This window comes from Tachyglossus aculeatus, chromosome 25 (assembly GCF_015852505.1).
Source record: "Tachyglossus aculeatus isolate mTacAcu1 chromosome 25, mTacAcu1.pri, whole genome shotgun sequence".
Classification (NCBI taxonomy): Eukaryota; Metazoa; Chordata; class Mammalia; order Monotremata; family Tachyglossidae; genus Tachyglossus; species Tachyglossus aculeatus.
Window position 1 is genome coordinate 26829524 of NC_052090.1, and position 13364 is coordinate 26842887.

At 52.1% G+C, this 13364-nt stretch overlaps 1 non-coding gene across 1 annotated transcript; it reads right to left on the reverse strand.

The window, feature by feature from the left end:
• Nucleotides 1-12328: 12328 nt before the first annotated feature.
• Nucleotides 12329-12461, reverse strand: LOC119945645. The gene has a single exon (XR_005456304.1). It is a non-coding gene; the product is annotated as a small nucleolar RNA SNORA7 (small nucleolar RNA).
• Nucleotides 12462-13364: the final 903 nt, after the last annotated feature.

The window sequence follows — 13364 nt, forward strand, 5'->3', positions numbered from 1 at the left end:
GGCCCCGGGGGGGCCGCAGGGACCGCTCAGCTCCGCGGGGGTGGGGGGGTGGACGGGTGTGTTTGTGTGTGTGGGTCCAGCCCACACCCCTCGGGGGCGGAGTGTTTGTGTGTCCAGTCCGCGGCCCTGGGGGGCAGGGTGTATGTGGTTTGGTTTTTTTTTTGGTGTGGGTGTGTGTGGGTGTGTGTGGGTGTGTGGGGTGTGGGTGTGTGTGTGTGGGTGTGTGTGTGTGGGTGTGTGTGTGTGGGTGTGTGTGTGTGCGCGCGCGCGCGTGTGCTCTTAATGCTTGGCCCTGGAGAGGTGGGGGGTGGGGGGCGGTACTGCGGTGGGCTGGCCCCAAGGAAAGCTGCAGATGTTTCCCCCCGACCCCAGCCTCAGGGCGCAGTAATAATAATCAGGATGGTATTTATCAAGCCCTTACTATGTGCAAAGCACTGTTCTAAGCACTGGGGAAGTTACAATCAATCAGTCAATCGTATTTATTGAGCGCTTACTATGTGCAGAGCACTGTACTAAGCGCTTGGGAAGTACAAGTTGGCAACATATAGAGACAGTCCCTACCCAACAGTGGGCTCACAGTCTAAAGGTGATCAAGGTTACAAGGTGATCAGGTTGTCCCACGGGGGGCTCACAGTCTTCATCCCCATTTTACAGATGAGGGAACGGAGGCCCAGAGAAGTGAAGTGACTTGCCCAAAGTCACACAGCTGACAATTGGCAGAGCCGGGATGTGAACCCATGACCTCTGACTCCAAAGCCCGGGCTCTTTTCCACTGAGCCACGCTGCTTCTCACAGTGACTTGGCTCACCAAGCCCCCACCACCATGCCGAGGCCATGATATGCATATAGCTATAATTCTATTTATTCTGACGATACTAACACCTGTCTACTTGTTTTGTTGTCTGTCTCCCCCTCTTGACTGGGAGCCCATTGTTGGGTAGGGACCGTCTCTATATGTTGCCGATTTGTACTTCCCGAGCGCTTAGTCCAGTGCTCTGCACACAGTAAGCACTCAGTAAATATGATTGAACGAATCAGGTGACCTGAACCCTGAACCCTGGGGAGATCCAGGCCCACACCCCACAGTTCAAACCTCAGAGCTCAGAACTGGGACCCTTGGCCTGGTTGGTCAGCCCAGCCTGCTCCCCTCTCCTTGCCCCGTGGTTCCAAGGGGCACCCTACCCCCGACCCCCAGAGACCGGGCAGGGGACGCCTGTACGACTAGGGCTCCTCTGGACCCATCCGCAGCCCAGAACCCCACCCAACACTTCCCCTCTCCCGCAGTGGCTTTCCCACCAAACGGAAACCACTTTCCACCACCCCAGGGCCAGGGCCGGGGGAGCGGTGATCCAGGCCCCTCACTCACCACCCCAAAAACCAGAAGAGCTTCTGGTCCTGCGGCTATCTCGGGGCCAGCGCTCGCCCGCCTGCCCACGGGAGGTTCTGACCCCCACGTCTGGGGGACCACGGAGAAGCCACCCCACGACCCGAGCCGTCTCTGGGTTGGAGCAGGAGAGCCCTCCCTGCTCTCCGGAGCCGGCAACAGTCTCCAGCCAGAACCCTGCTCAGAGGCCACCCAGCCAGGGCCACGGCCACGTCCACTGTCTGGATCACAAGGTGACTTCACACCTAACTGCAGCACAACAGACATGATCTTTGCAGCTGACAGGCACTGGAGAAATGCAGGGAGCTAAGCCGAGACCCCCTAACTTCTTCTCTATATGCCCTTAGTCAACGTCACGAAGCCAGCTGCCTCCATCCCAGGGCCACGGCTCGGGCCGCTCTCTGAGATCTCCCCATCACTGCACACGACCGGACAAGTAGAGCAGAGGGTGCCCATCGGGACTGGTTCTTTCCCCCAGGGCTCCTCAGGCTGGCCCAGCACCTTCCCGGGGGGCCTCCGGGGGACCCTCCCTGCTCCGTCAGCTGCGGGCATCCCCGGAGGCCTAGTGGACAAGGGCCAGCCGGGAAGCGCTGCCCACTGGGGTCCGGATCTGGGAAGTGTGCCAAAGAAGCCTCGGAGCAACGAGTCAGAGTGGGGAGCCTCGTGGACATCCCCTCCTGGCCTCCCAGCAGCCTCACCTGGCCACCCCGGGGGTCAGGGCCAGGCCCGGTAGCCTCACCTGTCTGCCCTGCAGCCAGGGCGGAGCCGGGCCAGGCCCAAGAGACGGGGCAGGAAGGTGAGCGGAGCTGCCACTTTTCCGCCTAGCTTTTGGCTGTGGCAGCGGTGGCGGCTCCCTCCCTCCCCCACTATCCCCCTCCAGCTGTTTCAGTTTCATTTTTCTGCAGGGTTTGTCCTTCCTGCCCACCCTTGGGCCCCACGCCCACATCTGGAGGCACAGCTGTGGAGCCGGAAGAGCCAGCTGGTCCCAGGACCCTGAAGATGGGCCAGGAGGCAAGGCAGGGAGCTAAGGGCCCCGATTTTCCCATGCAGTTCTCATCTAGAGAGCTACTGGCCCCCACGGAGCACCAGAGCGGGGTCAGGAGATGGAGTCGCAGGTGATGTTCTCCCCCAGACTGGGACCCTGACCTCTCGGGGCCAACAAAAAACAAACTGTGTGGGCACAGATGCCAGCCAGTTGTCCTCCGCCAGACTCCTCATGCCCATACCGCAAGCCAGAATCCTCACCACGGCCACGACATCCGGAAGATCGACTTGGGAGCGGTGGGCACGGTGGCGAGCCGATGGGCGCTGGCCGGGGCCGAATGAACATCCCTCTTTTGGAACGGAGGGTGGGCCGCCCGACCTGGAACGGGGATTCACTCTGCAAAATCACTCGGCATCTGCTAGCTTCTGCTTCCAGCTCCCCTGCTTCTCCCCGGTGCCTTGGAGAGTTCCAAAAATCAGTCGACTGAGGTTGTTTACCGAGAGCCGGGCATCCCAGTCGGTGCTGAGTGGAGCAAAACGGACCCAAGGCGCAGGGTCCCTGCCCTTGAACATCTGCTGGTCCAGAGCGGGAGACTGGCAGATTTTAAGTGTGTGCAGGTGCAGGGCAGAAGGAAGAGAAGAAGCAGTTTGGCTTAGCGGATAGAGCATGGACCTCGGAGTATGAAGGACCTGGATTTGAATCCCAGCTCCGCCACTTGTCTGCTGTGTGACCTTGGGCAACTCACTTCACTTCTCTGTGCCTCAGTTCCCTCGTCTGTCAAATGGGGAATAAGACTGGGAGCCCCATGTGGGACGGGAACTGTGTGCAGCTAGTCACGTAACTTTTCTGTGCCTCAGTTACCTCATCTGGAAAATGGGGATTAAGGCTGTGAGACCCATGTGGGACAACCTGATCATCTTGTATCTACCCCAGCGTGCTTGGCACATAGTAAGCGCTTAACAAATACCGTTATTATTATTATTATTATTATTATTATTATTATTATTATTATTATTACCCCAGTATTTAGAACAGTGCTTGGCACGTAGTAAGGGCTTCACAAGTACCATAATTATGATGATTATTATTACTGTTTTTAAGGGCAAGGACCGTCAGGAGCGGCAGTGTGGTGCTGGGAAGAAACACCTGGAGAAGTGGTTGAAGAGACAAATGTAAGCACATGAGGGTTCCTAAGTGCTGAACCCAGCAATAATAATAATTGTGGTGTCTGTTAAATGCTTACAGTGTAACAAGCACTACAAAGCCCTGGGGGAGATACAAGATCATCAGATCCCACAAGGGGATCACATTCTAAGTAGTGGGGCGAACAGGTATTGAATCCCTAGACTGTTGACTGAAGATTGAATCTTCTGGACTGTGAGCCCGTTGTTGGGTAGGGACCGTCCCTATGTTGCCAACTTGTACTTCCCAAGCGCTTAGTACAGTGCTCTGCACACATTAAGCATTCAATAAATATGACTGAATGAATGAATCCCACTTTGCAGAGGGGACTGAGGTACAAAAGAGTGAAGTGACTTTCCCAAGGTCACACAGTAGTGACTAAACACACGGGTGGGGAGGGTGATGGCAATCAAGGAAGGGCACGGGACGGGGCTGACGGCTCTGACCCTCGAGTCCCCAGGACCCAGGCCGAGGAGAGGCTATTATTTGGGGCCGGGGGTCCCCAAGGCCAGAGGCCCCTAGCCAGGACGTTTTTCCCTCCGAGAGGCATTTTCTCCCCCCCAACACCATTCTGCCAGTCTCCCCAGCATGCACTGAGCTGGAGACGCCTGGCCTTCCCCTTCCCATGGAAGCCACAAAGGCCTCAAACCGCCAGTGTCCCCGGGCCCGCTGCAAGGGAGATTTTTGTGGCAGCCGTCTTGGCTTCCTCCTCTGCCTCCACCGCTGGTATTTCCTGAGCGATGGCTCCCAGGGGCCCGCGCTCCCTAACCCACCACACAGAACCGCCCGGAACCACCCAAAACCGCCTGGCCCCCGACACGCTACCGACCAGATGGCAGCAGAGCAGGGAAAGAGGGAGGCTTGTGGGCGGGTCGTGGAGGCCATAGAGGAAGCAGACAGAGCGGAGAGGCATGTATCCCCATCCCTCCCCCTGCCCCCTGGCTCTCCTCCAGAGACAAAGGTGAGCCAGGGAGCATGTCTTCCCCACCAGTGGTCTGTCACTTGCTGATTGACTGATTGATCGATTGCCAAACCGTGCAGGCAGCCTGGAGCCAGCCGAGGCATGAGTTTCCTCAGGGACGGGGATTAGGATGAAGCACTGACATACATCGCAGGCTTTTCCATTCTGTGGGTGAGAAGGCTCCACTGGGAACGGTTGACCGAATGCACGGGAACACTTACACGGGGCCTAGTTCATTCTTTCATTCAGTTGTATTTATTGAGCTCTTACTGTGTGCGGAGCACTGTACTAAGCACTTGGGAGCATACAACGCAACAATAAACAGACACATTCCCTGCCCACAGCAAGCTTACAATCTAGATGGGGAATTTCCACCGCTACATCACTGCAAGTCACAGAAATTGAGAGGGAACACTCTACCGGCCGCTCTGCCCGCCTCTCTGCCCGCCACTCAGTCCTGCTGTCCCATCCCTCCAAGTGCCCCTGCCCACTCCGTGAGGGGTCAGGGTCTCTCCGAGAGGAGACCATTCCTGGGGGTGGCCGGAGCTGAAAGCCCAAGCGGCCAGATGGCACCGGGCCAGGTTCTCGAGTGAAAAGCCCCTGGCAGTCCCCCAGATCCGCTGCCTGGCCCATCCAGCCCGGAATCCTGCCTCTGACAGCAGCACCAGGGCAGGGGCAGGACCGAGGCAGGGAGCACCCTCGATAGCTTAATCCTTCTGACGAAAGCCAGCATAGCCCATTGAGGTCAGGGGTGCTCAGCAGTGGCACAGACTCAAGACGAGCGGGCACTTATGTCCAGATCTGTCATTTATTTATTTCTGTTAATGTCTGCCTCCCCCTCTAGACTGCAAGCTCATTGTGGGCATGAAATGTGTCTGTTTATTGTTCTATTGTACTCTCCCAAGGGGTAAGCGCTCAGTCAATACGATTGACCGACTGACTGACAGACTGACATGGCTTTTCCCCTCTCTCCATCACCCCTGACCCCTAGGCCCTCTCCCGTTCCCGTCACAGTCACTGAAATGATTCCCTCCCCAAGGTCATCAATTTCACTACCTCCTATCCTCAAGCTCAACCAAGGGCCCTGGCAGCTGGCCCCAGGACCTCCAGTCTCAGCCCGCTGAGGGATCCCTTCCATCCCATGACCGTCATCAACGAGGCCCTTGGCTCCGCAGGAGGCTCGTGGCAGTCTCCATCTTTGAGAAGAGGCCTTCCTAGCCCTTGGCTTCCCAGAACATGGCTAACCTCAAGCCCCGTCCGAAGCCAGCCCCGGTGACAATCAGGGAGGATTTCAGAATATGCGGGCAGCTTGGCTGGTTCCCCATCCAGGATGCCAATCCAAGACTCCTCTGATTGGGCAGTGAAGCAGCATGGCCTAGTGGAAAGAGCAGGGACACGGGAGTCAGAGGCCCTGAGTTCTAATCCCAGCTCCTCCACGTGCCTGCTGTGTGACCTTGGGCCAGTCACTTCACTTCTCAGTTACCTCAACTAACTGAGATGATTAAGACTGTGAGTCCCCTGGGACAGGGACCGTGTCCAACCTGATTACCTTGTGTCAACTGCAGCACTTAGAACAGTGCTAGGCAAAGGGTAATCATCATCATCATCATCAATCGTATTGAGCGCTTACCGTGTGCAGAGCACTGTACTAAGCGCTTGGGAAGTACAAGTTGGCAACACAGAGAGACAGTCCCTACCCAACAGTGGGCTCACAGTCTAAAAGGGGGAGACAGAGAACAAAACCAAACATACTAACAAAATAAAATAGAATAGATATGTACAAGTAAAATAAAGAAATAAATAGAGTAATAAATATGTACAAACATATATACATATATACAGGTGGTGTGGGGAAGGGAAGGAGGTAAGATGGGGGGATAGAGAGGGGCGAGGGGGAGAGGAAGGAAGGGGCTCAGTCTGGGAAGGCCTCCTGGAGTAGGTGAGCTCTCAGTAGGGCCTTGAAGGGAGGAAGAGAGCTAGCTTGGTGGATGGGCAGATGGAGGGCATTCCAGGCCCGGGGGATGACGTGGGCCGGGGGTCGACGGCAGGACAGGCGAGAACGAGGTACGGTGTGGAGATTAGCAGCAGAGGAGCAGAGGGTGCGGGGTGGGCTGTAGAAGGAGAGAAGGGAGGTGAGGTAGGAAGGGGCGAGGTGATGGACAGCCTTGAAGCCCAGGGTGAGGAGTTTCTGCCTGATGCGCAGATTGATTGGTAGCCACTGGAGATTTTTGAGGAGGGGAGTAACGTGCCCAGAGCGTTTCTGGACAAAGATAATCCGGGCAGCAGCATGAAGTATGGATTGAAGTGGAGAGAGACACGAGGATGGGAGATCAGAGAGAAGGCTGATGCAGTAGTCCAGATGAGATAGGATGAGAGCTTGAACGAGCAGGGTAGTGGTATGGATGGAGAGGAAAGGGCGGATCTTGGCAATGTTGCGGAGCTGAAACCGGCAGTTTTTGGTGACGGCTTGGATGTGAGGGGTGAACGAGAGAGCGGAGTCAAGGATGACACCAAGGTTGAGGGCTTGTGAGACGGGAAGGATGATAGTGCCGTCAACAGAGATGGGAAAGTCAGGGAGAGGGCAAGGTTTGGGAGGGAAGACAAGGAGTTCAGTCTTGGACATGTTGAGTTTTAGGTGACGGGCAGACATCCAGATGGAGATGTCCTGAAGGCAGGAGGAGATGCGAGCCTGGAGAGAGGGGGAGAGAGCAGGGGCAGAGATGTAGATCTGGGTGTCATCAGCATAGAGATGATAGCTGAAGCCGTGGGAGCGAATGAGGTCACCAAGGGAGTGCGTGTAGATCGAGAACAGAAGGGGACCAAGCACTGAACCTTGGGGAACCCCCACAGTAAGAGGATGGGAGGGGGAGGAGGAGCCTGCAAAAGAGACTGAGAATGAATGACCGGAGAGACGAGGAGAACCAGGAGAGGACGGAGTCTGTGAAGCCAAGGTCAGATAGCGTGTTGAGGAGAAGGGGGTAAGGGTAAGCACTTAACAAGTACCATAACTGATTATTATTATTGTTATTATTGGGCCAGGCCGTGAGGGTTCATTTCAGGAGAGCCAGGGTCAATCTGACCATCTCCAGGCCAGAGAATATATAATCGAGCACTCATGCACGCAAATGCTCTCAGCTGTGTTTGGGAACTCTTTCTGCAAGAGAAACATAGATCGGGTGGGTGGGCTGAACCTTCAGAGGGGAGCCATTTCCCCCTAATTATGGATTTCATCTCCTCCCCCAAAGAGATCTCTGAATTGGAAATAAGCAATTCGCTTCTAGAATGTTTTTATTTGGCAAATGATTGTGGTGCGGAAAGTAGTTGGGTTGTAACAATATTTACGATGACTAATCAAAGTTTCCAAGGCTTTGGGCAACAAAGTCTGCTGGGTAAGTGTCTCTTGGCACAGGAAAGTTTAGTCGAAGATACCAAGAAAGCAAAAAAAATGGTTTAGAAATCCCGTGGGTGGTGTTGGCCGGAGAGCAGCAGGCGGAAGGCAAGGACTTGTGGGGTGGGGGGAAGGGTGGGGTTGAGTGGACAGGGGGTGGGGGGTGGCGGCGCAGAGTGTTGTTCTGAGGGGACACAGTCCTGAGTAAAACTTTCCCCAGTTTGGGCAGCCTGCGTTTGCAGTAGCTTCCAGAAGGAAGAGAACAGGCTTGCTCAGAAAAGGAGGAAGTGGAGGAGGAGGAGGAGGAAGAGGGTGAGGGATGGGGGTGGGGGGGTGAGATGGGACACGCCTCTGCCCACATGGTCCCATCTTCCTACAGCAGTACCCTGGGTCCCAGGTGCTGGGTCAGGTAAGCGACTGCACCCCTAAACCTCCGAAACCCGGCCCCCTCTCCGTGGCTCTGAGATACAAGTGTGGCAAGGGCCCCAGGCACCTTCGGGACCGACCTCTGCCAAGTTGTGGCAGGGACAACTGGGCCGGGAAGGGCATGTGGGCTCCCAGACACTGGGCAGAGCAGGGGGGGACGGGGCAGGGGCAGGACCCAGCCGGGACGACACAACAGGGGCTGCTTGTTTATCTTGGTCACAGCCAATCTGGAAGAGGAGTGTGCCCAGTGAAATCTCCAGGTGTGCAGGCACACTGAGTCCTTCTGGGGGACAAAACGCCATATGCCCATGGAGGCCAACTGGGAAGGTCCCACCAGCTGAATGCAGGGCAGAGGGGACACTGGGGAAAGATCATCCAAACTTTACCCGGTTGATGATGGGCTGACTCGCTCCCTTCATTCATCCCCCCTCCCGGCTCCACAGCACTTATGTCCCTATCTGTCATTTATTCATTCAATCGTATTTATTGAGTGCTTACAGTGTGCAGAGCACTGTACCAAGCGCTTGGGAAGTACAAATCATTTATTGATTTCTATTCCTGTCTGCCTCCCCCGCTGTAGACCGTCAGCTCGTTGTGGGCAGGGAATGTGTCTGCTACAGTGTTGTACTCTCCCAATCGCTTAGTACAGTGCTCTGCCCATAGTAAGCGCTCAATAAATACCGTTGACTGACTGCCTCAGAGCTATCAGTCACGGCTCAGGAAAGGCGGTGGGGGTGAAACAGGGAATGGTGCCGGTGCCCCTTTCCCACAGCCCCAGGGTGAGGAGGCTTCACTGGAGCTGGAGCGTGGTAGGCACCCAGGAGGGCACATCCAGCCCACAGTTCCTCCAAGAGACCAGGGCTCCACTAGGGAATGACCCTGAGCAGGTGGGAAAAGGGGCTGACTCGGGTTGGGGACAGACAGGGAGTGACTCAAAGGGCAGAGACTAACCACTCATTCCCTCAATCAATCTTATTTACTGAGCGCTTTCTGTGTGCAGAGCACTGGACTAAGCCCTTGAGAGAGGACAATAGAACAAAAGACACTTCCCTGCCTGCAATAAACTTACAGTCTAGACAGACATTAACATAAGTAAATAAATTACAGATAGGGAATAAGTGCTGTGGGGCTGGGAGCTGGGAGTGGGGGATGAAGGAAAGGAGCAAGTCAGGGTGATAGAGAAGGGAGAGGGAGGAGAGGAAAGGAGGGCTTAGTCAGGGAAGTCCTCTTGGAGGAGATGGGCCTTCAATAAGGCTTTGAAGGGAGAGAGAGTAATTGTCTGTCGGATAGGAGGAGGCAGGGCATTCCAGGCCAGAGGTAGGATGTGGGCGAGGTCAGTGAGATAGATGAGATCAGGGTGAGAGGTTGGAGAGATAGATAAGATTGAGGTCCAGTGAGAAGTTTAGCCAGAGGCCCTCAGCGTTTTCTTTGCCATTTCCTCCCCCCAGTTCACCAATGGGCCTGCTCCTCCTCAGTTTTCATTCATTCATTCAGTTATTCATTCATTCCATCGTATTTATTGAGCGCTTACTGTGTGCAGAGCACTGTACTCAGCGCTTGGGAAGAGTGCACCATCAGTGGATAATAATAATAATTGCAGTATTTGTTGAGAGCTTACTATGTGCCAAGCACTGTACTAGGCACTGTGGTAATAATAATAATAATAATGGTGGTATTTGTTAAGCGCTTACTATGTGCCAAGCATTGTTCCAAGCGCTGGGGTAGATTCATTCATTCATTCAATCATATTTATTGAACGCTTACTGTGTGCAGAGCACTGTACTAAGCACTTGGGAAGTACAAGTTGGCAACATCTAGAGACGGTCCCTACCCAACAGTGGGCTCACAGTCTAGAAGGTGGAGACAGAGAACAAAACAAAACATATTAAGAAAATAAAATAAATAGAACAAATATGTACAAATAAAATAAATAAATAGAGTAATAAATACGTACAAACATATATACACATATACAGGTGCTGTGGGGAAGGGAAGGAGGTGAGGTGGGGGGGATGGGGAGGGGAAGGAGGGGGAGAGGAAGGAGGGGGCTCAGTCTGGGAAGACCTCCTGGAGGAGGTGAGCTCTCAGTAGGGCCTTGAAGGGAGGTAGATACAAGGTAATCAGGTTGTCCCACGTGGGGCTCACAGTCTTAATCCCCATTTTACAGATGAGGAAACTGAGGCACAAAGTTAAGTGACTTGCCCAAGGTCACACAGCAGACAAGTGGCAGAGTCCGAATTAGAACCCACGACCTCTGATTCCCAAGCCCATGCTCTTTCCACTGAGCCACACTGCTTCTCGGTAATCAGGTCCCACTTGGGGCTCACAGTCTAAGTAGGTGGAAGAGCAGGGATTGAATCCTCATTTACCAGTGCTTACGACAGTGCTTTGCACATAGTAAGGACTTAACAAATACCATCATCATTATTATTATTATTTTGCAGATGAGGGAACTGAGGTGCAGAGAAGTGAAGTGACATGCCCAAGGTCTCACAGCAGGTAAATGGCAGAGCAGGGATTATTATTATTATTATTATTAACATTAATAATAATTAATAATAATAATAGTGGCATTATTATAATAATTATTATATAATATTATTGTATGGTATAATTATTGTGTAATGATTATGTATAATGTGTATTAAAATGTATATGATTATATATTATAATCATATAATTATATATAATTGTATGATTATAACATAATTATTATATAGTAATGGCATTATAGTGGCTCATTATCGATAATAATATTAATAATTAATTAATAATAATATTAATAATAATGGCATTATTAAGCGCTTACTATGTGCAAAGCACTGTTCTAAGCACTGGGGAGGTTACAAGGTGATCAGGTTGTCCCACGTGGGGCTCACAGTCTTAATCCCCATTCTACAGATGACAAAACTGAGGCACAGAGAAGTGAAGTGACTTGCCCAAAGTCACACAGCTAAGTGGCGGAGCCGGGATTTGAACCCATGACCTCTGACTCCAAAGCCCGGGCTCTTTCCACTGAGCCACGCTGCTTCTTTAGAACTCATAATCTCTGATTCCCAGGCTTGGACTCTTGCCCGAGAAGCAGCATGGTGTAGTGGTCAGAGCACGGGCCTGGGAGTCAGAAGGTCATGGGTTCTAATCCCAACTCTGCCACTTGTCCGCTGTGTGACCTTGGGCAAGTCATTTTACTTCTCTGGACCTCAGTTCCCTCATCTGTAAAATGGGGATTGAGACTGTGAGCCCCACGCGGGACAAGGACTGTGTCCAACCCAATTTGCTTATAATAATAATTATAAAAAATGATGATGGTATTTGTTAAGCACTTTCTATGTGCGAAGCACTGTTCTAAGCACTGGGGGGGATACAAGGTGATCAGGTTGCCCCACGTGGAGCTCACGGACTTAATCTCATTTTACAGATGAGGTAACTGAGGCACAGAGAAGTTAAGTGACTTGCCCAAAGTCACACAGCTGATAAGTGGCACAGCCAGGATTAGAACCCAGGACCTCTCACTCCCAAACCCGGACTCTTTCCACTGAGCCATGCTGCTTCTCATGCTGCTTGTATCCACCCCAGTGCTTAGTACAGTGCCTGACACGTAGTAAGTGCTTAACAAATGCCACAATTATTGTTATTATTGTTTCTGCTAGACCACGCTGCTTCCTTACCACTCCTCCATTTCCGCCCCCTCTCCCCTCCACCAAATCTCATCTCTTCTAGCAGTGGGAAAATATTCTCTGTCCACAGAATGCTTCTTCAGGCATTTAGGATGTAAACCCAGCCTAGAAGAACCGTCCTTTTTCTCTTCAGCCTCTAATGACCATTTCCACTCCTACCCACACTGACGCCATGGACACGTCTCTCCTGGAACTCCCCGTCTCCATCTGCAATTGTCCTGGTAGTGTATCCACAGAATTTTCTTGGTGAAAATATTGAAGTTGTTTACCACTGCCTCCTTCCGCGCAGTCAACTTGAGCCTCCGCCCAGTACAGGTGAGTTTTTACCTGTAGCAGATTGCCTTCCACTTGCTAGCCACTGGCCAAGCTAGGAATGGAATGGACTCTGCTTGACTCTCCCTCCCATAATCGAGACTGGTAGAGGACTGGAAACTCTCCAGGTGTGACCCTGAGAGGGGCCACGTATTTTTAGCGTGCTTAATTCCCTATGACCTTCGCCCTTAAAATCAGTGGTACATTCCATTGGGCATGAAACACCAGGTTGAACACTTTCTCAAAGCTCCATATTTTCTAACCGGTGGGTAATTTTCTTAGATCATCACCTACCTCTTTATGTTTACCTCTTTATATTTATGGTTGTACATATTTATTACTCTGTTTATTTATTTATTTATTTATTTTACTTGTACATTTCTATCCTACTTATTTTATTTTGTTGGTATGTTTGGTTCTGTTCTCTGTCTCCCCCTTTTAGACTGTGAGCCCACTATCGGGTAGGGACTGTCTCTATGTGATGCCAATTTGTACTTCCCAAGCGCTTAGTACAGTGCTCTGCACATAGTAAGCACTCAATAAATACGATTGATTGATTGATTGATTGATTATGTCCATCTTGTGCCCTTTCCCTCTCTTCCCCTAGCAGGCTCATCCACTTCCTTCACCGAAGCACAGGCCTCACTTGCAATCTGAAACTGGCCATGCCCTCTCCTCAACAACAACCAACTGCGCAGTTTTCTTTGACACTTTCCATGTTTACCCTTAAGAAACCATGGTTGCAATATTATTTCCAGAGTGTGGTCCAAGCAATCAATCAATCTAATTATTCTCCCTGAATGTTCATAAAGAACTAGCTTAATTCTCAACCAGTCGTAAATCTTGCAAGGTGTAATATTTATTTGGGCACTCGGATAGGATTGATTCTTCCCTTCAGTCTCCTTGTGGGCACGGAATGTGTCTAACCACCTCTGTTTGCATTGTACTCTCCCAAATCACAGTAAGCACTCAATAAACACCACCGATTGATTGATTGAGTCAGTCTTCATGCATCGTGAGCCTTATACTCCAATGCAGACTGTTTCCAT